The sequence below is a fragment of the Atractosteus spatula genome, chromosome 6, assembly GCF_055471065.1.
Source record: "Atractosteus spatula isolate fAtrSpa1 chromosome 6, fAtrSpa1.hap1, whole genome shotgun sequence".
NCBI lineage: Eukaryota > Metazoa > Chordata > Actinopteri > Semionotiformes > Lepisosteidae > Atractosteus > Atractosteus spatula.
The window spans coordinates 19005085-19028870 of NC_142711.1; positions in this window are offsets into that span (position 1 = coordinate 19005085).

Sequence of the window (23786 nt, forward strand, 5' to 3'; positions counted from 1 at the left end):
AAAGTTCGTACAGTACATTGGAAAGACCGTAATAACACAGGAACTGCCGCCAAATACAGACTTGCAGACAGTTTCACCTGGTGAATGTTAGTTACTGTATTATTGAGTAGAAGGGTAGAATACATAAGTAGCAAATTAAAGGGGTTGTTGTATATTTTATAAGACAAAGGTTATCAGAAGGCGTAAAATAAGGGAAGTAGTCAGGGTGTGTTTTGGATACTGGTGTAGTACTTTGTTGTTGAGAGGGGCGGTAGCCTCCTTAAAAGTAATAATAATTTCCTCCTGTAAGTGTTAAGAGAAGAAGTCATCACATACCAAAAAACAGGACAAGCACTTGGAGTATAAAACCAACTTCTGTTACAAAGGACAGGAAAAACACTCACAAACCTATCGTAAAACAAGACAAACTCTGAAAGAGCTGCAGGAAACTGGACAAACCCTCAAGGTGTGAAACAGCAGCTTTTCTCTGAGCCTGTACAGTATAAGAGCCGGGAAGTCCTTTCAGCAGTAGACTGTTCTGAAGGATAGTCTCAATGCTGTTTCGCTGTTCTTACTCAGCTCAATAAGACTGAATCTGCACAAGACTGTCTCCTGCCCTTTAGCACCTATGATGGCAGCAGGAGGCAATTGCTGGAATAAGGAACAGCTGTGTACCCTGTTCCAGGCTATATGAGCTGGCTATCCAGCCCGTATCAGGTGCACCTCTACATAACAAAACTTTACTGAAGTAGAAAAGGTTGCTAAACTCCAAGCACTGTCTAGTGTAATAAGAATTCTGGAGGCAGGGGACAGATAGTAAGAAATTGATGGCTAGAACAGAGGATGGAAGAGAATGATACAAGAGCAGGATCTGAATATCAGGCGGATCTAAATAAGAAAGTCAGACTAGGAAAAACAGAAACCCAAAACTATGAGATTGAATTTAGACTGGGTTAAAACTAATTTGAAAGCATTCAAGTGGCAGGATAGTTAATCAGGTGCTCAAACTGTGAGCTAGGCTTTCTTATAGTTTATTTTATTTCTTCCATTAATTTTGAGAGGTTAATAAACACTATTAAACTGATTGACTGAGTCTGTGAGGACGGCCTGTTTAAGTGCCTGTCTGATGTTCGTATTTCAAGTATCAAGAGGTGGGGGATGAGGGTATAGGTGAAGGGGACTGAAACAGCACCTCTAACTGGTGACAGTCAGCAGTGCAACAGGAAAAGAAAAAAGGAAAACTGATGGAATTTTTTCTCCTCTGTCCTTCTCGGATAACAGATTTATTTTTTTACTATGGAAATGGAGTGTACAGTCCAGCAATTAGCTCAAGCCATGTTAGCACAAGAAGACGTCTTCCAGGTGCTGCAAGAAACTACAGATGAAGCCACAGACATGTGATTGCTTCATCTAATCTGTTTAACTACTGTACTTCTTTAAATCCACTTATTATGGAATGTTAATATGGAATCATGTAATTTTGGTGGCTAAAAATAAAAATAACCAAAGTATAATAGTGTAAATATAGCTGGTAGTTGTAGCTAAAACTAAAATATAAGGTAGCTTATATTTTAAGTATACAGTATATACAGTTCCTTCAGAAAGTATTCACCCCCCATTGATAATTTCTCATTCTGCTGTGTCGCAAAGTCAAATTAAAGCATATTTAAATGGGATTTTTTTCCCTCCTGTAGAGGTAATTCTCTATAATGTTAAAATGAAATAAAGTATTTTGATGTCTTCAGAATTATATTAAAAATAAAAATAAAAAAATTACACAATTGATAAGTATTCACCCTGTTTGTTCTAACAACCTAAATTGGGTGAGGTATTCAGTTATCTTGAGAGATCACAAAGCGCTATGTTTGGTGCAAACCAAATACAGCCCATCACCCAGGTAACACCATCCCTACCATCAAGCATGTTGGTGGCAGCATCATGCTCTGGGCTTGCTTTCCAGCAGGAGGAACTGGAAAGCTTGTTGCCATTGTTATGACCCCACCTTATTTTTTTTCTCACTCAGTCACTAGGGGATGAAGGAGCCGTGAACATAAAATGTTAAAGGATAACAGTAGTTGATTTAAACACTGGGACCAGTTCCCGTGTTTAAAAAAAACAAACACGGTCAACCTAGGGCCGTGACACTGTCAAGGGCAACATGGATGGAGTCAAGTACAGGCAAATCCTTGAGGAGAACCTGTTTCGGTCAGCCAGAGATCTACGTTTAAGGCAAAGATTCATTTTCCAGCAGGACAGTGAACCAAAACTCACGGCAAAAACTATCAGGGAATGGCTTGAAAAAAAGGTTAATATTCTAGAATGGCCCAGCCAGAGCCCAGACTTGAATCCAATTAAAACTTTGTGGTATGACCTGAAACGCTCTGCATTGAATTTGGCAGAGTTGAAGCAAATTTGCATTGAAGAATGGGCAAACATTCCACAATCTAAATGTGCCAAGCTCATACAGACATACCCAAGAAGACTCACAGCTGTAATTGCTGCTAAAGGACTATGTAGAAATTATTGACTTGGGGGGGGGGGGGGGTGAATACTTTTGTAAATGAGAAATGGAAGTCTTTCATTCTGGAAAAATGAATGTTCTTGAATAAAAAATATGTTTTATTCATAAATGTTTGAAATGTTTGAATGTAAATTCAAAATATAATTGTGTTATTGAAGAAAGAAAAACTATTTCAATGTGTACAAATTTGGAGGTGTAATAGGAACAAAATGAGAAAAAATTCAAGGGGATGAATACTTTCTGAAGGCACTGTAGATATCTATATATAGGTACCTAAATAATATAACATATAACTATGTAATATATAAATACCTAAAATAAAAGGTATCCATATTCTTCATAAGCATTTTCTTCATTAAAAATCTTAAATTAGGTCAATTGTTATAATTATTTTGGGAAGGTTTTGACACGCTAGTTTTAACTACATCTGTAGTAATGGAAAATTAAATGCCAGTCAGAGTGACACACTGGTGATTCAGTGATAGAGTTCTTGCTTTTATTTTCAAGTGAATGGGTCTGGGTTCAATTCCAGCCCAACTGTCCCTTGTGCCTAAGAGAACTGCAAAAGGTGTTGGTAAAGTACGATACACCATAAATTCAATTATATGCCACGAAGAAAAGTCTGTAAACAAAGTAGGACTTTATTGGACAGTACTTTTATGCTTTGTAACAGAAATTAGAATTAAAGCTAATGACCAAACCATCACAACACTTTCTATTTTAGAAAAAAAAGGACACAGCAGAAAGAGACATATTGTTACAACCCAGCCAAGGAATTTTTATGGCTAACAGCTCCCCATCATCTTCCCTTTATAAATAACCTCATCAGATCCCTCAACTCCAAACTTTACCAGTTACTCACTGCAGAGAAGGATAAAAAACTCAATCATCTTTTACAGACAAGAAACATCAATAAACCCACTACCTTCACTAATTGTTACAACCCCAAGTGTCTAGGGGTAAAGGGGTGTAAGATTTAGGATACTTTTTGGATGCAGGTGGGTTCTGGCGAGGGACTAGGAAGTGTGATAACAAGGGTTGGTGCAAAAGTGATTATTTTTAGGTGAATAAGTGACTGGATTGTAATGGGACACAATAACACACAGGGAGAGGGAACTAGAGTGGTGCCAAAGAAAAGAAACAAAATGGAGCTGGCTAGGACAGGGAGGGAAAGCTGACCTGACTACAAAAGAAAACCTGAACACACGGTCTTCGGCGTCTTCAGCACCCTAGCTAACCTGCACTGACTACCCAAAACCAAGACAAACAGCACTCACCCGTACTAAACTAGTGTACTAATACAAAATCAACTACGTGTGTGCATAACGTACCCGACAACCTGAACTAACTCTATACACAAAAGTTCACACAAATACACGAGTGAACTACGAATACAAACAAGAGTAGACAAGTAACAGGGTACAAAAGAACACAGAGGTTGATACAATAACAAGTTTGGGCAAGGTTATGGCAAAACGAGGATAAACACAAACAAATGAAAATACAAAGAGACAAACAGAAAACCAACAAAACAACAAAGCTATATAAAAAGGCACGGACACACAGGGGAAAAACCAAAGCCAAGCAGGACCAAAGTCAAACAAAAGGCCTCTTCATTCTGAAAACCTCCATGTTTTATACTGAATAAGATGAGTTGTGATTGGTTGAGAAGCTAATTAAAAATGATGTCACACAGAAACAATAGTGTAATGGTGGGCCAATGGGGGAGGAAGAACAATCGAAGGTCAGCAGTGTGAAACATAACAACAAAAACACAGACCACACACTGGGACGTAACACATATGTTTGTCAACCCCTTATACCCTCCATCTATTATTTACAGTAGGAGAAATGGGAATGGTGCTTGGTTCTGCAAATAAACTCACAAATTAATCTACAGCTTTACAATGATTCAGAGAATCTAACATGTCAGACTGTTTTTGCTACATACATTTACTTTCCTTCAGAAACCTGCATGATTTTAGCGTTTCTATGCAAATACACTTTTGTTATAAAAAATGCAGTGATTTGGAAACCCACAGGGATTTAGAAGGAGAAGTGACAATTACATACCCTATAGCTGGGGTAAGTTGATGAGGTGTGGGGCACAGGAGTCGGGAACAGCGCCTCGCGCAGGCTGGTAGTGAGACCCTCGCTGTCAGCTTGCTGTACTCCCGATTTCTAAAAATCTCTAAAAACCCTCCCATGGTTTTTCTATATTTTTTTTAGATAAGACCAGCAAACCCTAACTAATAAGGTTTTTTAAAGGCCTGCAGTTTTGTTTAGCGAAGTCACTGTTTCGTAGTTCAAGGTTCAACCGTTTATATTTGTTTTAAGGGTATCAAAAGTGGATTCGGGGGCTTCGGGTTGTCAGAGACTAATACTGAGCTTTGTTAGCTAAATGCGTTAAGTCGCTAGGTGAAAAGTGTCTGTGTGTTGTGAGTCAAGTGTATTATAATAATAATAACGTTGTAAATTATTCTGTTGTGTTGTGTTTAAATGTGTCGTATTATAGTAAAAGTTTTAATCAGGGGAAAATAACACGTACAAGGCGGGGAAATGAGACCATAGCTATCAGCTTGCTCCCTGTAAATATCTCTGGAAACCTTCCCATTTTTTTTTAAATACACTTTTAAAAAAGGAGCCCGGTGTAAGTACCTCCTGCGCGTACAGACAAGACACAATCAACTGTGAAGCTGCTAGAACTGGGAGGAACCTCCTAGACGTCACCACAGCCAGGCATAATAGTGACGTAAATGTAGTCAGGAAGTCGCTTAGTGCATTTGTGGGAGTTGTAGTTCGTAAGCAAACGCTGCTTTCTGTGAGCAACTATAGCCAATATGTTAAACCCGACTCCCCTTAACGCAGAGTTACATTTTTTATTTAGTTCCCTTACTTTGAAACTGGCTTAGATCAACTTAAGAGAAAGACAAGAGAATGGGATTTTTAAACTAGTGGACAATAGTTAGAATTTTAAGGTTTATAGACTTTGCGGCATTCTACCTGGATTTGAATGATTCATTTTTCTTTAAATTGCAGCAGTACACTGTAAAACCAAAAGTGGGCAGAAGGCAAAGAAAATAGAAACCCTGCAAGAAGACAAATGGGTATTGCCTGTTGTAGTGAATGGCACTATGCTGAACATGAAACTGGATACAGGTGCGAACGCAGATCTGATAACAAGGAAATATTATAATGCACTTAAAGCCTACAATGGATTGATGATTGAGACACCGGGTGTATGCAAATTGCAGGTACAATACAAAATCATTTAGAACTCTGATGTTTGTTTTATTGCTGAAAGGGAAGGAATCATGACTGGGTGATCATGTCTGTGAGGACATGGGTCTGGTGAGGCATGTACTAGCCATCTCAAACCACGCAGAAAACAGCACTTAACACCTGCCAACATCTCTAGAAAGTAATGAGGAGCATGTGTAACACACACAGTACTGGGAGAAACCCTGGCATATTTGATGGAATTGGAGTTCTAACTTTCACGTACAGCATCAAACTGAAAGATACAGTCAAGCCACTGGTCCATGTTCCAAGATGAATACCCATTCCTCTCAAAAAGGAACTAGGTAAGCAATTAGACAGGATAGTGGACCTTAAAGTCATATGTCAAACATAAGGAACAACCGAATGGATGAACTCCATGGTCTGTGTTAAAAAGCCAAATGGAGTCCTTAGAATTTGGACCCAAAAGAGCTAAATGAGAACATACTTGGAAAACACTTTCCAAGTGTACCAAAGAGGGTTGAAATCTTCAGTGAGATGACAAGGGCTATGGCACTACACTTGAGGGGTGTGATCAGTGTGGAGGCAGAGCCCAGAAGGAAGGGCGACGCTTCACCTTTGGAATCACAGCTGCACGCACTAATCAAGGATGAGCTGCAGCTGTGAGGGCTCTGTCGAAGAAAAGTCTTCACTCAGGTGAGGTGTGGTCAAGCAGAGTCCCTTTATTCATGCGCATGGGGAGGATATAATCATGCAGATCTGAGAGCAGCCTCTCATACAGATCTGTGAGTAACCTCTCCACCGAGATGATAAATGCAATGAGTTTTATACAGCAAATTCACACAGGAAGCTCTTTTTAAGTTTCCATATTAGGAGTTGCTTTTTCTCTCTACAAACATTTCTTTGTAATTGAACACATTCTTCTTAAGAAGCAGTTCTACCTTGCATACAGACAAAAGGAGGTATATAAATAAAAGGTGTGAAATGAGCTAGACATCCTGCAGTTGTACCATTAATATCAAAATGTCAAATAATATGCTTGCAATTGTTCTTTCATACTGTTGCTGGGTAAAAAGCATTTTCTAAAGCCAACTAGTCACTATCTTATACGCTTAAAAAAAGGTAAATGCTAAAATTCTTCCTCAGCTCTTTAAAGGAGTACTGGATGAGCAGGGCCACCCCTTGAAGGGGAGGATCCTTACACTGGCAGTCCCGGAGGGGATTGTACCCGAGCACGAGTACGTTGTTTTTCTTGTTTTTACTTTCTTTTTCTTTTTGCCTGTCCTGTGTCTATACCAAGTCAGTCTTACCTTCTCCCACAAGCTGAGTTTTTATTTTGGCCTTGCTCCCTACCTGCTCTCCCAGACTGGACCCCGTTACACAGGGAATAGTCCAGCCCGGGTGCTGCTCTACACGACAGCACACCACCACTTTACATAACAGCGCATTTTTGTATTTTTCCCTTTTTATTTTGTTTTCTTTCGGTTCCCGCAGATGGGGTGGCTCTTCCCACTGCTGCACTGTTACAGGGTGCAGTGATTCTCTAAACTAGATGCATCTCATGGCTTTTTGCAATTTGCAATTTGATGACAAAACTGCATAGCTCTGTAACTTCAATACACTATTTGGATGTAACAGCTACCAGCAGCCCAAATTTGGGATTTGTTCAGCACCCGAGATCTTTCATGGAGCCACGGAAACTAGTTTTGAAGGCTTAGACGAAGTGGGATATAATCATCTGGAAAGAGACCAAGGAAAATTATATGGAAATATGAAATATTCCATATGAAATAATATGGTCTCAAAATAAGTAGAGAGAAATGTCAGTTTGCCAGGCTGGAGATCATGTTTCTTGGGAACAGACTGACACCCGATGAGGGACAACCAGATATTAAGAAAATAAGAGCAATCGGCGACATGCCTTTTGAGGTCCGCAAGTATCCACTCCTCCACCTTTGTCACTCCCCACTCTGTGTTGTGCCGGAAGAGAGTGTTCCTCGTGTTCCACAGTCCTTGTTTTGTTTGGGACAGCAGCAGCCACAGTAGGAACTGTGTCCCCTTGTCCAATCCGGTTGGTGCCAGCCCCAGCATAATTTGTTGCATAGTTGCATAATTTTGTCCATTCTGCCCCACACTGCTTTGGTGAAGGTGCAGCTCCAGAACAAGTGCTCCTGAGTCTCCTTGATGAAACACATGTCCAGGGGGCAATGCGGGTTCCTGGTGAGCGAGTGTCTGTAAAGGACCTCTCTGGTTGCGAGCCTCTAGTGCACTGCCATCCAGTTGAGGTCCTTCAGCTTTTTGTCTAGTTCCTTCAGCTTTTTGTCTAGTTCCTTCGGCTGTGTCCTTTCCCAGACTTGTCTGGGAACCTGCAGCCTTTTGTCAGCGACCACATCAGTTGTCCCCTCACCTCCTTCTACAGGGCTCAGTGGTTGGTGCAGAGCTCTGGCTGTCTTTTGGCCTCGTACCTCCTGCTCCATTTGACAGCGTGTGTGTAGAACTCCGGTGGCCTTTCTGCTTTGGGCCCAGTATTTGTCCACTGGACCAGGTGCCTCATCGGGATGGAGAGCCACAGCCTAACAAAGTACTGATACTTGTGGCTGATGGATTCTGGCAGCGCCCAACAGAGGTTACAGAAGAAGATGCAATCAAATTTCAGGGGGAAATGCGGCACGTCTCTCCTCCCTTCCTCATCTGAGTCTAGCTGGCAGTGGGTTCACTACCACCAGGTAAACCAAAGCTGGCAGGATGTCCGCTTTCAACACCATCACTTTCCCCGTGAGGGACAGCAGTCGTGTTTTCCACAGACCCAGCTTCGCGTTCACCCTGGCAATCTTCTTGGTCCAGCAGGGCCCTCTTCAACCCCCTGTGCGAACTCAGGAAAAGCGTTGTGTCGTCTGCGTACTGGGAGATCTTAAGGGTTTCCCCTACGCCTCCCGGAATCGCCAGGCCATCAATGATGGGGTCCTGTCTCACTGCCTCCTCTAATGGCTCTATGAAGAGAACATAGAGAAGAGGTGAAAGAGGACCCCCTGTCGTACTCCGGAAAAGTTTCCGTTTACATTGACCAGGCTGTGGATGACCCTCATTTTTTGGGCTCCCCAGACCTGATTAAAGAAATAAGAGGAACAGGTTTCATTATTTTCATAATTCTCCCTTTGTGCCTTAACCAGGAAAGCCTTGGTTTTCTCGGTGTGCAGGTTGCGGAGCCTCTCCTTCAGGTCCCGTGCATGGGCTGAATTGAAGGCTCCTCCCATGTTCTCCAAGCTGTACTCCTCCTCCAGTTGCTTCTGGAGCCACACAGCTTCCTTCCTCTCCCTGGCAGTCTTCTGTCTTTTGCTTGTTCTTCTGCTTGAGTAGCGACTCCAGCTCTGCCGAACTGGCGTTGCTCCCCTTCTCCCGGTCAATGTTAAAGTCCCCACCGAGTACCACCTGTCTGTTTGTGGTGCAGCAGCTGACCATGTCAGCAAACACTTCCTTCCAGATAGAGGGTTCGGTCGGAGCATAGACGTTGATCACTCTCTACTTCTGCCCCGTCCAGTCGATGTCCGCGACCAGGATCTGGCCTTGCACCACAGAGAAGGAGAAACTCAGCTTCATTTCTGGGTTTCCAAGGAGGATTCCCGCTCCGGAACAGTGGACCCCTCCTACGCTCTAGCATGATTACCCCTTGGTCCATTCCCTGGAGAATGTCTGCTTGTCGCTTTTATCCCTCAGGTGGACGTCCTGTAAGAAACACACTGAAAATGGCATGGAGGCCAAATAGTGGAAGACTGCTTGTCTTTTCAATGGGTCTCTCAGCCCCCTCACATTTGTGGTAAGGAAGGTAAATTTCACTGTCATGGTGAATTGAGTGAAAATTTAAACCTCCTCTTTCTGAACTTACCATGATGGGAAGAGTACATCTAAGGCACTGTCATTTGGAGCCTGAGGGGAATATGCCGGGCTCCCTCCTGGTCTTGCTGGGGACTGAAAATTGAAGATGCTGGTCAGGTCCAGCCCTACCATCATTTCCGACTCCAGGGTGGCATCGCATTCATCCTCGTCTGCATTGAGGATGCTTTCTGCTACTGCCTTGGGAAGGCTCTTCTCCTCTCCTGCCTCTGCTGGTTCGTCCTGGGCTTTGGGGGGCTGCGCTTCTATTTCCAGGACTGCCTCTTCCTCCTCTGGCTGTTCCTGGGCTTCGGAGGAAGGGGTTTCCATTTCCAGGAGTACCTGGAAACGATTCTCCCTGACTGCTTTCTTTTTGTGGCCTTCTGAAGGAGCGTTGGCCCTGCTTCTCTTCTCCCCCTTCTTCTTAGTCTTGTTTGTCGGGGTTATCCAGGGCTCTTTCTCCATTTAGCCGTCTTCCGGTGTCATCGTGGCTGGTGGTGTGGCCTCTGGGGTGTCAATTCTCTGTTCTCACCCTCCTCCTTTTGTCTTGCTACTTGTTTCAGCTGGCTGCCTTTCTCCACCTGTGTGAAGGAAGGTTTGCTTACCTTGGCTGCCTGGCAGTTTTTAGCTGTGTGTCCTTCCATGTTGCAGTTGTGACATCTTACGATGTCACAGGTGTTTTCCTTATGGCCGGACTTCCTGCACTTCTTGCAGTAATACGGCATCCTGGGGTAGTAGAGGTACCCCCTGTTCGCTCCAATGGTAAAATGTGCTGGGGGATGCTGGAACCCTTCGACACCCTCTGGGTCCTCTCTCAGGAACAGTCCGGTACTGGCGCTTGCAAGTCCAGATGCCAAATTCATCCCTCACATCCCTGTTACCAGCTCCGTTGGCACATAAAGGTTATACAGTACATGTGTACCATGATGGTCCTCTGGTTCGTTTTCCTCATCAGTTCAGGCCTGAAATCAGAGAAACCAGGTTTGTTGCTCATTTCTCTGCATCTCTTTGTTGCGTTGTGGTAGCTGCTGAAGGAGCAGCAAGGGAGCCCTGGCCTTTGTCCTTGTAGGTGGAGGCGCACACACATGGTCCGGCCAAGAGACAGAGAGAGAGGGAGGAGCGGATAGAGCTTCTGAGTCTTGAGGAGAGAACAAGTGCTGCAGACAGGCCAGGGGCACCGACTAAGGCCAAGGAGGCAGAAAGAGCGGAAAGGAAAGTGTTGGTTCCCACCCAGATAGCTGCTGCTGCTGCTTGGCCTTAACCCCCTGGGGTTAGAATAACATCAGAATAACATAGGAGGTATAAGACCACCCAACAAGAACATAGCCACTATAACAGGGTGAAGATGCAGGGTCCTGACTAATAAAGACCAGGCTGTTCAAGGTGGGAACCCACGACCACAGGTCAGGATGGGGAAACATGGGACAGTCACGCATGTACACTAACACATGTACTTTACATAAAGCCCTGTCCTTCCCCCAAAGGCCCAGAAATTTACAATGTCCCTGATATTGTAAATCAGGGATTTCCCTGATACATTGTCCCCATTATCCCAGACAAAATTTCTGTCTATCCCATCATGCACTCTGGGGATGACATCACCAGCCCCATTGCTCATCCGCTCAGTGCCCCATCACTACTTGATGAGGGCGCTAGAATATTAAAACTGTTTACATAAATTCACACAGGGCTACACACATTTTCCAAAAGCTAATGGGAAAGTAGAAAAAGGTGTAGAAACATAAAAAAGGCCGCAGAAAAAATGAGTATCCATATTTGACACTGTTAGTATACTGTATAGGGCAGCACCTCTGGAGTGTGGGAAGTCTCAAGCAGAGCTCCTCATAGGTCGGCAATTACAGACTCTAGTTCCAAAAGTAAGAAGCACAGTCCAGTCACCTGTTATTCACAAGATGAACAGCTAAAGCAGCACTATGACACTACACACTATGACCGCTTGGTGAAACCATTACCTCCACTGAAAGTGGAGGACAAAGTCAGTGTGTTCAATGCAGAGTGGAGAGAATGGTATCGTATGGGCACTGTGCTTCAGAAAGTGGCTCCAAGATCTTATGCAGTACTAACAGATGGTGGTGCAGTTGTGAGGAGGAATTGCACACAGTTGCTAAAAACTCCTGACCAGGTTCTACAGGGCAGCCAAGTGGGACCACCAGAAGACCACCAGACTCACCTAATGCAACAGAGGGTAGCAAAAGGATGAAGTTATGGTCAAAGTGTCAGGAGCCCTGTCAGAGTACAGATGAAGTGACCCTCGGGAGGTTAGGGAGCTCCAGAAAAACTACATCTCTAAATAATAAATGCTGGAATATGAATCAACATATGCTTGTGAAGGGGGGGGGGGGGTAAAGGAGACAAATGTTGACAAGTTTGTCCCTATTCTCGTTCTCACTGTAAACATTTACAGTGTTTGTTCAGATGCAAGTGAATCTTGGAACAGTTTTGTGGGTCCAGAGGGGGGGCTGTGCAGTATGAATTAAGGGATGACTAGTATATCTGAATGAATCACTATGTAATAATTTCTGAAATTAATGAAAAAATAAATAATAAAAATTATTTATATATGTGTGTGTGAGCAGCTGCCCTTCTTGCCTTTACCTTGCATAACACACTGAAAAATTAATAACTACACCTAACCTTCAGCCAATGGATCAGTAATGTAACAAACAAGCTTTGGTTCAGTGGTAGAAATTTCAACTCTTAGCTAGAAGGTCCTGGGTTTGATTCCTGGCCAATACACTAGTTGTACTTTTCACAGATAAAGACTGTCTAAAAATATAAAAAAATAATATATATACTACATTAACATTTTTATTAATTTTATATATCATAGAGCTGTGCCAAACAAAGGGCATCAGCCAAGAGTTTGTGTGTTGAAAGTGTAGCGGCGAGGCTTATTAAAGTACAGGAATTAAAGTTTCCTGCTCCCTTGCCAGTCCCTCTCTCCTTCATCTCAGTGGTGCCTGATACAGAGAGGCCATTCCATTTGGTTCACAATTAAGGTGTTTTTCTAGCTGATAGAGTGTCCTGATAAGAAGCAGCTCCCAAAAGCTGGTACACATCAACCACCTTAACAAATGTCATTTCTGGCACCTAAAAGTCTGAGATTCCAAGGGAAAGTGTTATTCAAAGTTGGTTTACAACCCTAAGGTCAGAGTGCATGGTTACTCATCATCAGCCAATCAGGAACTTGTAGGGCAGATTAACCCCAAGTGGGTCTCGGATGCCCGTGAAACTTTCAACCAATGAACGACCTGCAGTTCCTTCAGGTAAAAACAGGCAACACAGAGCACCTGTGGCACAGTTCCCAAGGGCACGACAGTTCCGGGGGCAGGACAGTTCCCAAGAACAGGACAGTCTCGCAGCACGCCTGCTGGACATTCAGCTTCAGAGCACCTCCTGAAACTCCTCCGACTCAGCCCAGACCACCACGTAACGGCCAGTGTGTCCGAGTGCCAGAACTTTCCTTTGTTCTAAGAGTCGAGAGCGGAGGTTGCCAGTGCATAACCAAAGGATCCACCCGAGGTTAGCATCAGCAGCAAGCCTCGTGAACAGGTCGGAACTGTGCGCAGCTGAATCAGTATTCAGAACTAGCGCTTCATCAGGAATGAACCGGTCTTCTTCCTGACCTGCTGGGACCCACAGTCACTTTTCTCCTGTGCACAAACTCTGCTAGTGTCAGTACACTAACTAGCTGGTCTTCAGAGAGCATCAGCAGCACATCGCAGGAATTTCTCTCCAGCTGCACCGAGGACTGCCTGGCACCGAGTCAGAGAGCGCCGATTGGACAGCGACAAGCCTGCCACTGCTTCTTTGTGCCTGCAGGAGATCCAACTCCACAAAGATTGGATGAGTATTCAACATTCTGCATTACCGCTCGAGAATTCAATTGTTACCTCAACCTGAGTTGATATCAATTGAATTCCTATGAGTTGTGTACTTGTTTTGAGTATCTAATGTAGAAGTTGTAACCAAGTTCATTTACGAAACAGTCTAAATGAATGATATACTGAACGTACGTCCCTCTTGGTATTTGTAACTCTTCGTGACTGAATGAATATGTCTTTTGTATTCGGCTAACCCACACGATAAGATCTGTTATGTTTATATGCACATTTTATGTATTAATAAATGTATTATCGTGTGTGTGCATTGTTTGTGTTATCCCACAAGGTTGGATTCTAATACCATCAAAAGAATCATTTTGTGACTTACTGCGACAATTAATAATTGTCCCAGTTATGCACAAACCCCTACATTTACTGGTGCCTTGTGAGAGGATACCTACAAAAGTCATCTTCATTTCATATGCATATGGGAGTCTTGCTTTTGGACACAAGACTCAAAAGACAATGCTTACAGTGCTCTTTTATACAGTGAAACAAACGATACAAGATACACTCCCACATGACTCTCTGCTTGCATTGTGGCTATACAGTATATGGTCATTCTAGAAAGTGGACCAGTACATATATTTTCTCTACTGCCAGCTTGCGTGACAAGCAGCCCCTTCTCCTGAATAGACCATTTGTTCCAGTAGAGGTCACTGGTCATTTCCCTGAGAACTATGCCAGCTATGCGTAAAGTATCTTTTGAGACCAGACAGCCTGAGACTGATTTAGTTAAAAATAAGTAAAAAGATACACAGTTAACAAGATATAATACAAACTTTTAGTAAAACGTTTAGTTAATGCCCTCAAAAGTATGTTAAATATTAAAATAAACCCAATAATAAATGAATACTGTGAATGAACGTGAATTAGTTATCACAATGTGAATATGGTCAACGGTGGGAGTCAGAACTAATTCTACCTGTTTACAACAGGTTGTTCAGAACGAATAAGAGAATTTAAAGATGCCCTTAAACAGAAATCACAATTGAAGTTTTAAAGTGCAGATTTGCTTTTAAATACTAATCATTAAAGCCATTATATATATTTTTATAATTAAAGTCTAAAATAAAAAATGGTATTAATGAGACAATAAACTCCTAAATTTAAGATGATATTATAAAACAATGTGATCACATATGTCTCCTCCCCCTCCTTCCCCTCTTTGATGACAACAACGCATGGGACCCCTGCAGAGTTAGAAGTGTGGAAAAGTAAAGGAGGGGTATGACAGATGAACAGTGAAAAAAGAGGAATTTGTTATAATGAGAAATTTAGTGAGACAGGTCATGCTGTAGTATGAGATATACTTTACATGAACATTATGTTCTTAAGCATGAATGTACATTTGCTGATTGGCACAGTTAAACTTGAAGAGCAGAATTAGCTACAAATGGTTCAACAAATAAAAACAGTAAAAACATCTGGATCTGGTGGTAAATTAATTATTACTCGAGCAAAGTAATGTTGGAATGAGTAAGAAAAGTTGTCATGTTAGAAATTCTGTGAAGTTATATTCACAGATATCCATACATCAACTATTATAGCCATTCTTACAGACTGCAATCATCTACATGTAATAATTTACTCTTAATATTAATTTCCCATCACAGACAGTAGCTACCAGTTCACTTTGCCTGCTAAAGCATGCAGGTTAATGTCAATCAAAGGGAAGGCAGTACTGGACGAGACTGATCGCTCACAGACATTGTATTAGCTTTGGAACTTCAATTCCCACAAATTCTACTGGGCAACTTTCTGGCATCTTCTGAAAAGCCTCTTTTAAAGGTGCTATATAAAATACATTTTTATTATTATTTTGTTACAGCTTAAGGTGACCAAGAAGTGTATCTTAGATTTTAGATAATGTTTGTGGCATTTGGCCGAGTATAACACAGCAGAGCCAGTAACACTGTTATGTTGCACACAGTGTCTGCTTATTTTTTATGACACTGTTGCACTTCTGTTTTGGAGTAACTGTATTACGGCACTTAGGTGCCTTGGTGTTTTTTTGCCATCCTGTGTCAGGTAGGAGTTATGTACAATAAAGACATCTGTGAAACCTTTCTGCCTTAGTTCCTGGCTCTCCATAGTGTAATACTGGTGACGAGGATGGAGCTTTCACTCCCATCGCCTCTACACTCCACTTCAGGCAACAGTCTCTCTCCAGGACCTACAGAGGGCCTCAGAACAGGACCCAGTGCTCTCCCAGCTCTGCACATTTATATGCTCAGGCCGGCCCTCCAAGGTCCCTGCCGAACTGGGCCCCTTCTTTCGTGTCAAAGAGGAGTTCTCTTGATGGAATGACTCCTGTTTTGCCCTGGGGACCTGCACAGTTGTTCCAGCCAGTCTCCAAGCACGTGTTCTCCAGATGGCACATACAGGCCACCTGGGCATTGTGAAAGTCAAGCAACGGTACAGGGATCTGGTGTGGAGGCCTGGAATCGACTGGGACATAGAGACACTGGTCAGAAACTGCGAGGCCTGCCTCTTTAGCGGGAAAACAGGAGGGCCTCCTCTGCCTCCTCTTCAGCCCCTAGACTGGCCAGCCAAACCCTGGGATCACCCCCAGCTGGACATCTGTGGGGAGGTACACGGTGTCTTGCCCCATCAGCTCTTCCTCATAGTGGCCTATGACCTACGGTGGGTATAGAAAGCCACCACCCCAAAAACATTTGTACCTTTTGTTGTATAACTCTGAAAATAAAAACAAATTAAATTAGGCTTGTTCTATTTTTATTTACACACAGTAACCAACATTAGCCAAGTGAAAATAAAATTCTAAAAATTAATTAATATTACAACAGTAAAATACCTAATTTGGATAAGTGAACACCCCCCTCACAATTGCATTTGTAAACTTGCTCAGGTATAACCAATCACCTGAAGAGTCAATAGAATTCTGTTATAAAGGCATCGCCTGAAAGAGGCTATTTACTGTAATATGTGCCATAAGTCAAGCTCAGTGCAGTTTAAAAACACTTTCCTAGTGAGGCTGCTGCTGTGCTACAGTATGCATCACCGTCAACTTCCTCAAGTTTCTTGAACTCCCTGTCGCGGGGTATCCGGAGCTGTAAACTGCTTGTTCTAACTCCATATTTAACTTAATATTTAGAATTTCCGAGAATATTCTGTTCTAACTTGTTTCCTAAAGTTCCACCTAAAGCTCTGCCTAGTAACAAAGGATGTAATCAGCTCAGTAATTTATTTTGATCACGGTATCTAAACTGGGGAAAGTAGCACCGTAACTCTGAACTGCTCTGTCCTTTTCCACTGGTGCTGTTCCTGTATGCATATATAATAAAGCTCACTGCTCTCAGGACCTGAGTTCAGGACTTTTATTTCAACACACCTTAAAGATCACACAACAAACTAATTGGATCCCACCTGTGACCAACTGTAGTGATTTTGATTAGTTCAGAATAAAAGCAGCTGTTTCTAGAGCATTCCACTGCCTGGAAGTGCATTTCAAAGCAAAGAATCCACTATGGGTGGAAAGGTGCTTTCTAAAGAACTTTGAGATAAAGTTGTGGAAAGGCACAAGTCAGGAGATGGGTATAAAAAGATTTTGAAGGCTTTAAGTATCCCATGAAGCTCTGTCAAGACAACCATTAAGAAGTGGAAGGTGAATGGCACCACCTAGATCTTGCCTTGATCAGGCCGTCCCTCCAAACTGGATGACCGAGCAAGAAGGAGACTGGTCAGAGAGACTACCAAGAGGCCGATGGCAACTTTGAACGAGCTACAGGCCTTTATAGCAAAGACTGGTCATTGCCGGTCACAAGTGCTCCGCAAATCTGGCCTTCATGGGAGAGTGACAAGAAAAAAGCCACTCCTTAAAGATAGCCACATGATGTCTCATTTATGCTTTGCTAAAAAGCACCTTAAAGATTCTGTGACCAAGTGGCAAAAGCTGCTGTGGTCAGATGAGACCAAAATCAAATTTTTTGGCCGGAATGCAAAATGGTACCTCTGGCGAAAACCCAATGCATGTTACCATCCAAAGAACACCACCCCTACAGTAAAGCACAGTGGTGGCAGCATCCTGTTGTGGGGGTGTTTCTCTTCAGCTGGGACTGGGGCACTTGTCAGGATAGAAGGGAAGATGAATAGTGCAAAATACAGGCAAATTCTTGAAGAAAACCTGCAGCCCTCAGCCAGGAAGTTGAAAATGGGAAAATGGTTCAACTTTCAACATGACAATGACCCAAAGCACACCGCCGACGCAACTGAACAGTGGCTGAGGGACAGGAAGGTGAATATCCTTGAATGGCCTAGTCAGAGCCTTGACCTAAATCCCATTGAAAATCTTTGGAATGACTTGAAGAGGGCTGTCCATCAACGGTCACCATGCAGTTTGACTGAGCTTGAACAATTCTGTAAGGAGGAATGGGTAAATATTCCTCCCTCTGTGTGTGCAAAGTTGGTACAGATGTATCCAAACAGACTCAAGGTTTCTTTTCCATTACTGTCCGGACTGGGCTGATTATGAACTATTTATACACATATATTAATAATTCTGTATACTGTATTTAAGGAAAAATTCTGTTAGTGTTACTATACAGTATGACTAGATCAGGAAAGCACTGTACTTTAATGTACAATATGTTAGACACACGGCACTTTAAGCATTCACTGTGCCACCTGACAGTGCAGTCCTACATCTGATCATTTGAAAAGATAAAAAGGTGTTGGGCTTTTCCATGCAGTTAGATGTTCTTTGCAGTACAGTGTATTACACCTCAAGCATTCTGAGCAGATGCATCTGTAATTGGCTGCAAACAGAGGAACACACGTAGCCCATCAACTGCTACAGAGGAGATTCAGAGAAGAATGGGGTATTTGCCAAAAGGCAGGCCAGCCCACAGAGACACACTCACAGAGGAAACAAACTGCAAAAGATGACAGCATCCAGTGATGTGGAGATTTGAAGACTTTCGAAAAAATATGATATGAAAATAATATGAATAAAGAATTTTTATACTCAAAGATCCATTGGCCAAGTGATCTTAGTGAGTTAAACTTCGCACTGGAAAGGTAGAGCTGGGTTCAGCGGTCTGACTTCTTCAGCTGCTTGCTTTGTGCTGGGATTCACCAGGCAAAAGGAGAAACGTCTGCCTAGTGTTGTTGTGTGCAACTCTTTATGGAAGTACTGTTGTGCTGATGTCTGTCATTGAAACAGTCTATGCACAGTCATCTGCTGCTTAGGTCTGGCTCAGTTCATCTTGGCTATAGCTTTTATTGAATATGCATGGGTATTCAGTATGTTCATGAAAAAGAGTCCAACTGTGTTAATTTAACTGGTCAGACAAAAATGACATTTGGGTTTGCCATGATTTTTTCTGTAGTAGAGAGAATATCTTGGGCTGAATTCTGTTCTCTACTTCATTTTCTTGGCCTGGTGTCTTGAGAAAACGTTAAAATCTTACTCGACCTGTTGTATTCACATTATTGGGAAAGTCAGATTGCTAGGTTAGTAAGAATGTGAGTAGAGATGAGCCAGTGAGTCAACCAACAAATTGAGTTGTGTATTAACTTTATAAAGTGGGAAATCACATGTGATGATTGGTCGGGATGTTATCAGGTATAGAGCTGATATCTATCCTTCAGGTCCATCATCAGTATATCATTCTTTGGGTGACAGACAGTAACCTCTGACCCACTATCTTGAACAGATGGGAAATCACAGACTGAGAGAAGCCATACTGAACCATACTGTATATCATTGGAGAGGTTCAGAGTGAACACAGCTGTACAGTGCCCTGGTCTGTGTTACAGACCTAGAGAATGATTCTTATCAGATGGGCTCCTTATAGCTGCATTACTCTGTTTTTACACAGAGGCTTAAGCTGCTTTGTCAAGGGGAGATGAGCCAAAAAGTAGGTCACTAGGTTGATTTGGCTCAGGATCAAAAATGGGCCAATAAATCAAATTGCCAGTTTCTTAGAAGGAACACACGAGCAAAGGTGTTTGCCATACGTTATAGCCATATGTTCTGTCCAGGTAAGAGTGGAAGTGGGTTATTTTTTTGAGTATGAGCTGCCTTCAGAAAGTTAAAATGAAGCTTGTTCCAAACCAAAGACATGTTCATGGAAGTTTATGGGATTTTTTTTCTGGAAAGATCTGCCCAAGGCGAATCAGAACAACATTAAGGAACAACGCAAGAAACAGGATACAAGAATCAGCAAAAACAGATAAGTAATAGTCTAGAGCTTAAACCAGAGGTTACGGGATTGAATGCTGAAGTGAATGAAAGCACTGAATATTATCTATAGAGCTGATGAAGGGAGGTGTGGAGTCTTAAGGACCCTAGTCAATCTATGATTGGCTAAGGCTTAATACAGGCGTCTGTGTGGTCTGAGTCTCTGCCGTGCAGCTGGGCCAGAGACGAATGTTTGAAGTGCCCTCTGACGGCAAGGAGGTGGAACCGTAACAGTAAATAATTTTTAAGAATGTAATTGTAAACTGAAAAAGACAGAAGAAGAAAAACATATATTTTACATGTAAACTGTTTCTTAAAAAAAACAGTTGAAAGAATCATTGCCCTATTGTAGCACCATCGCTCTGTCAGAGGATGGACCAAACTATTTGCCAGGCAGGCTGTTGCCAGGGGCCCTCACAGCTTCTTTCACAGCCAACACTGTCACATATAATACAGGGGGACGGAATAATGGGTTTTTGTTTCTGTAACTGACTCATTTGGGGTTTAGATACTAGAAAGCCCATTAGCATTGCCATTCTCAGAATTTGTGCTGTAAGAAAATAGTAAAGAGTTGTAAAGAATAAAACTCAAAAATTAATAAAGTCCTTGTACATGCTGGATTCAGCCACTTCACCCTCAATTTTGTGGTCAGTAAACAGCACAGACTGATGCCCCCTCTAACAACTGCCGCCTCTCTTCAAGAGCCAGTTTTAGTGCTAATTGCTGTCATCCACATCCTAATTACATTCTGCTGGGGAGGTTCCTCAAAAAAATGTGCATGAGGGTGGAGAATTTGGGATTGACCTGACTGCTGCCATAGAACTGCTCCTACACGCACATTGGATACATTTCAATTTCCATTGGATACTGTGTTTCAACAGGGGTGCCGTCATAAACCAGTGTGAAAGATCCTTGAACAGGTTTTGTGCTTCTGAATTCTAGTTGCCCTGTCCAGTAATTTGTTTCATTAGTGCAGTAACGGGGGCCACCACCAAGCTAAAGTTGTGTATGAAGTGACGTAGTAATTAGCAAAAAAAATAAATCTTACTCCTTACACTTACATAGCTCTTTTCTGGACACTCCACTCAAAGCGCTTTACAGGTAATGGGGTTTCCCCTCCACCACCACCAATGTGCAGCCCCACCTGATTTTATGATTTGATATCTTTGTCTAATGACATTCGTGCTCTGCATGCACTTTTCTGGCTTTTACAAATTTTAGCACATCAGCAACTTTTAGATCTAGTGTTGTAGAAAGAAGGGTGTAAAGCACTCTTTCTAAAAATTCCTTTGTATATATACTGTACATAATTCTTCACCTCAGCAGCAGTGCTTGATTCAAGTCTGTGAAAACAGGATAAAGGGGGTTGTGGGAGATGATCACAAAGTAACCTTCTCAAACATTTTCTACATGTGCTTTTTAAAGAAAAAACTTGTAATGTTTATTTTTTACAATGTTAACAGTCAAGTCCAATAATTTGTCATCCACAGTTTCAAGGATTGAACATGTGCAATGATGAGGTACAGTATCACTATCAATATTTTTAACCGGTTTACATATATTATACATATATACAGTGTCTGACATACTGTACAGTATATACCTGCTGGATCTGGGTCCCAAAAGTCTGGCCCCACTTACTTGGGTCCAACTTCAATTTCACAAGTGTAATATTCGTCAATTGAAATACCTCTTAAACAGTGGTTAAAAACACAGCAAACAACAGATTTCACCACATTTTGTACATCAGCATCAACATTATAACTTTCACTGTTAGTCAGTACATAGAAATAGAGAAATAATTATTGGGAATAATTTGAAGGTTGATGAAGTCTCAGGATCACTTTGGCTCCAGTTCCAAAATCTGCACTCCTCCTGCACTGCAGCTCCTGTTTCAAGTCTTCACTCCTCCTTTCTATCAAAGAAAAAATAAAAGTGGATGCTTAATGAAAATAATAAATCTATATATGTTCTACTTTGTTAGAAAACTCTTATTTAGCATTTGCAGATGGTCGTCTAGCTCTGGTGTAAGACAAGCAGGTGATTCGTCATCTTCTGAGTGTTGGACAGGGGATGAGACAGTAGATGCAGATCTGTTACACAATATATATTTAACATTTTTTTCATCCACTTCAAGGTCTGTAGAATGCATTGCTTTCAGTTTTTTTGTTAGGAGTGACAGCAACAGTAGCGTTTATCTGCCTAATTCCCATTCTCAATCACAGCCCCCTCTTGTGGTCGTTATGTTGACATATCGATATTTTCCCACATTCTTGTGTTTAGACACACTACATTCCCTCTTGCAGCACATCTCTTTCACCCCCGGGGAAGTGATAATTAAAAAGGAAATGTTATTTGTACATAATTAAAAGGATGCTGAATGTTGGAAGCATACATTCTACTTTTCATGTGATGTGAAAGTCAAAAAGAAGATAACATCTTACATATAAAACACATTGAGTATAGAGTGAAACAAATAGTTTTTAGTTATTTTAGTTCTAAGGGCATTAAAACGTTTTTTAAATCATTCAAGTTAGAGAGTACAAGAGATTTGTGCTTGTTGATGGCTTTTAAAAAAAACATGTATGACATAATAAAGATATAACTCAATATTTTATATATTGTCTGAAACAGTATTCTGTGTTATGCAAGCAGTCATACAACAGAATGCTTTTGAGACAATGAATAACTGGTCAGTGGGTGATTAAATGCTGTTGCTTCGCAGCACAGAGAGTCTTTCTTTAAAGCATTAACATCAATTTTTAATTGGCTATTCCATAAAGCAATTTGTTGTTTTGTTTTGGAGACAGTTGAAAGCACTTCTCATTTATCAGGTGTATTTGATATCTGTAGAACCTTATTATAATCATTATTATTATTAGTAGTAGTAGTAGTAGCAGTAGCAGTGTCAGTGGCAGTAGTAGTAGTAGTAGTAGCACTAGTAGCAGAAGTAGTAGTAGTAGCATTAGCAGTAGTAGCAGTAATTTAAAATCTAATTTATTCACCTTTGTCACCAAGCACATTGAAAGCCAGCTTCTTGGAACCAATAAGAACTGCATAGCCACTTTTTTTCCTTGAGAATAATTTTAAAGGTATGTCAGATTTTCATTTGAAAACTGGAGAGAGGTACTGTATGTTACAAATGTTTTTTTGTAACACCCCCCCACACACACACACAATACCCCTCAGCTAGCTTGCATTCACACAGGCTCCCTTTCGCACATTTTCTCACAAGTGTTAAAATTGAAAAAAGGTTTCAATTTACATAATTAAAAGGATGGCGAAAGTAGCATTCTAATATTCTGCAATGTGTGTTTCCTGAGGAAGGTAGCACTATATATACAAACCAATTAATATTTATAATGAAACAAAATGTTTATAGATTACTATTATTATAATAATCAGAGTGCTCAAGAGATATGTGCTTCTTGACATCTCTTAAAAGTAACTATGTGTGAAAGTGGCAAAGTACTTTGTTTTAAAATAAAAGAAGCTTGTAAGAATGTCATTAGATAGTATTTACCTTTTATATGCTGTTTAAAACAATATTTCCATGTGTATCATGAATGCATTAAGAGAATTATGTATGGATACCTAAATGCCCATCCACATATTAAATTGAAAAATAACAATAACAATAATGATGTCAAACCTTGCTGAGTTTTTCAATCTCATGTTCGTAGCTCCACACTCAAGCAGTGTACAAGCCTCTAGGTGTTCAGTTGTTAACTTGCAAATGCTGAGAACTGTAAAAAAGCTATTTCCTTCAAACATTCAAATTTCACTTGCAGGGACTTCAACAGTTAATGATAGAGATTCTCTGTTAACGTTCAGTAGAGTTTGAGATTGTTGTGCACCAAGGCAGATTGAGAAACAAGAAAATTCACTATTTTTACTACTGAGTCTCAAGAACTGATAATCTTGGTATGTTGTTTGTATCCACGCACTCATTAAGTGCATCACTGTTTTTTTTATTTTTTAATGTCAATATCTGTAGTTTGTTAACATTTTCAGCCATTTCATTTATGCATCTCTTGTGTCTTTCTTGGGCAAACCATTAAACAAA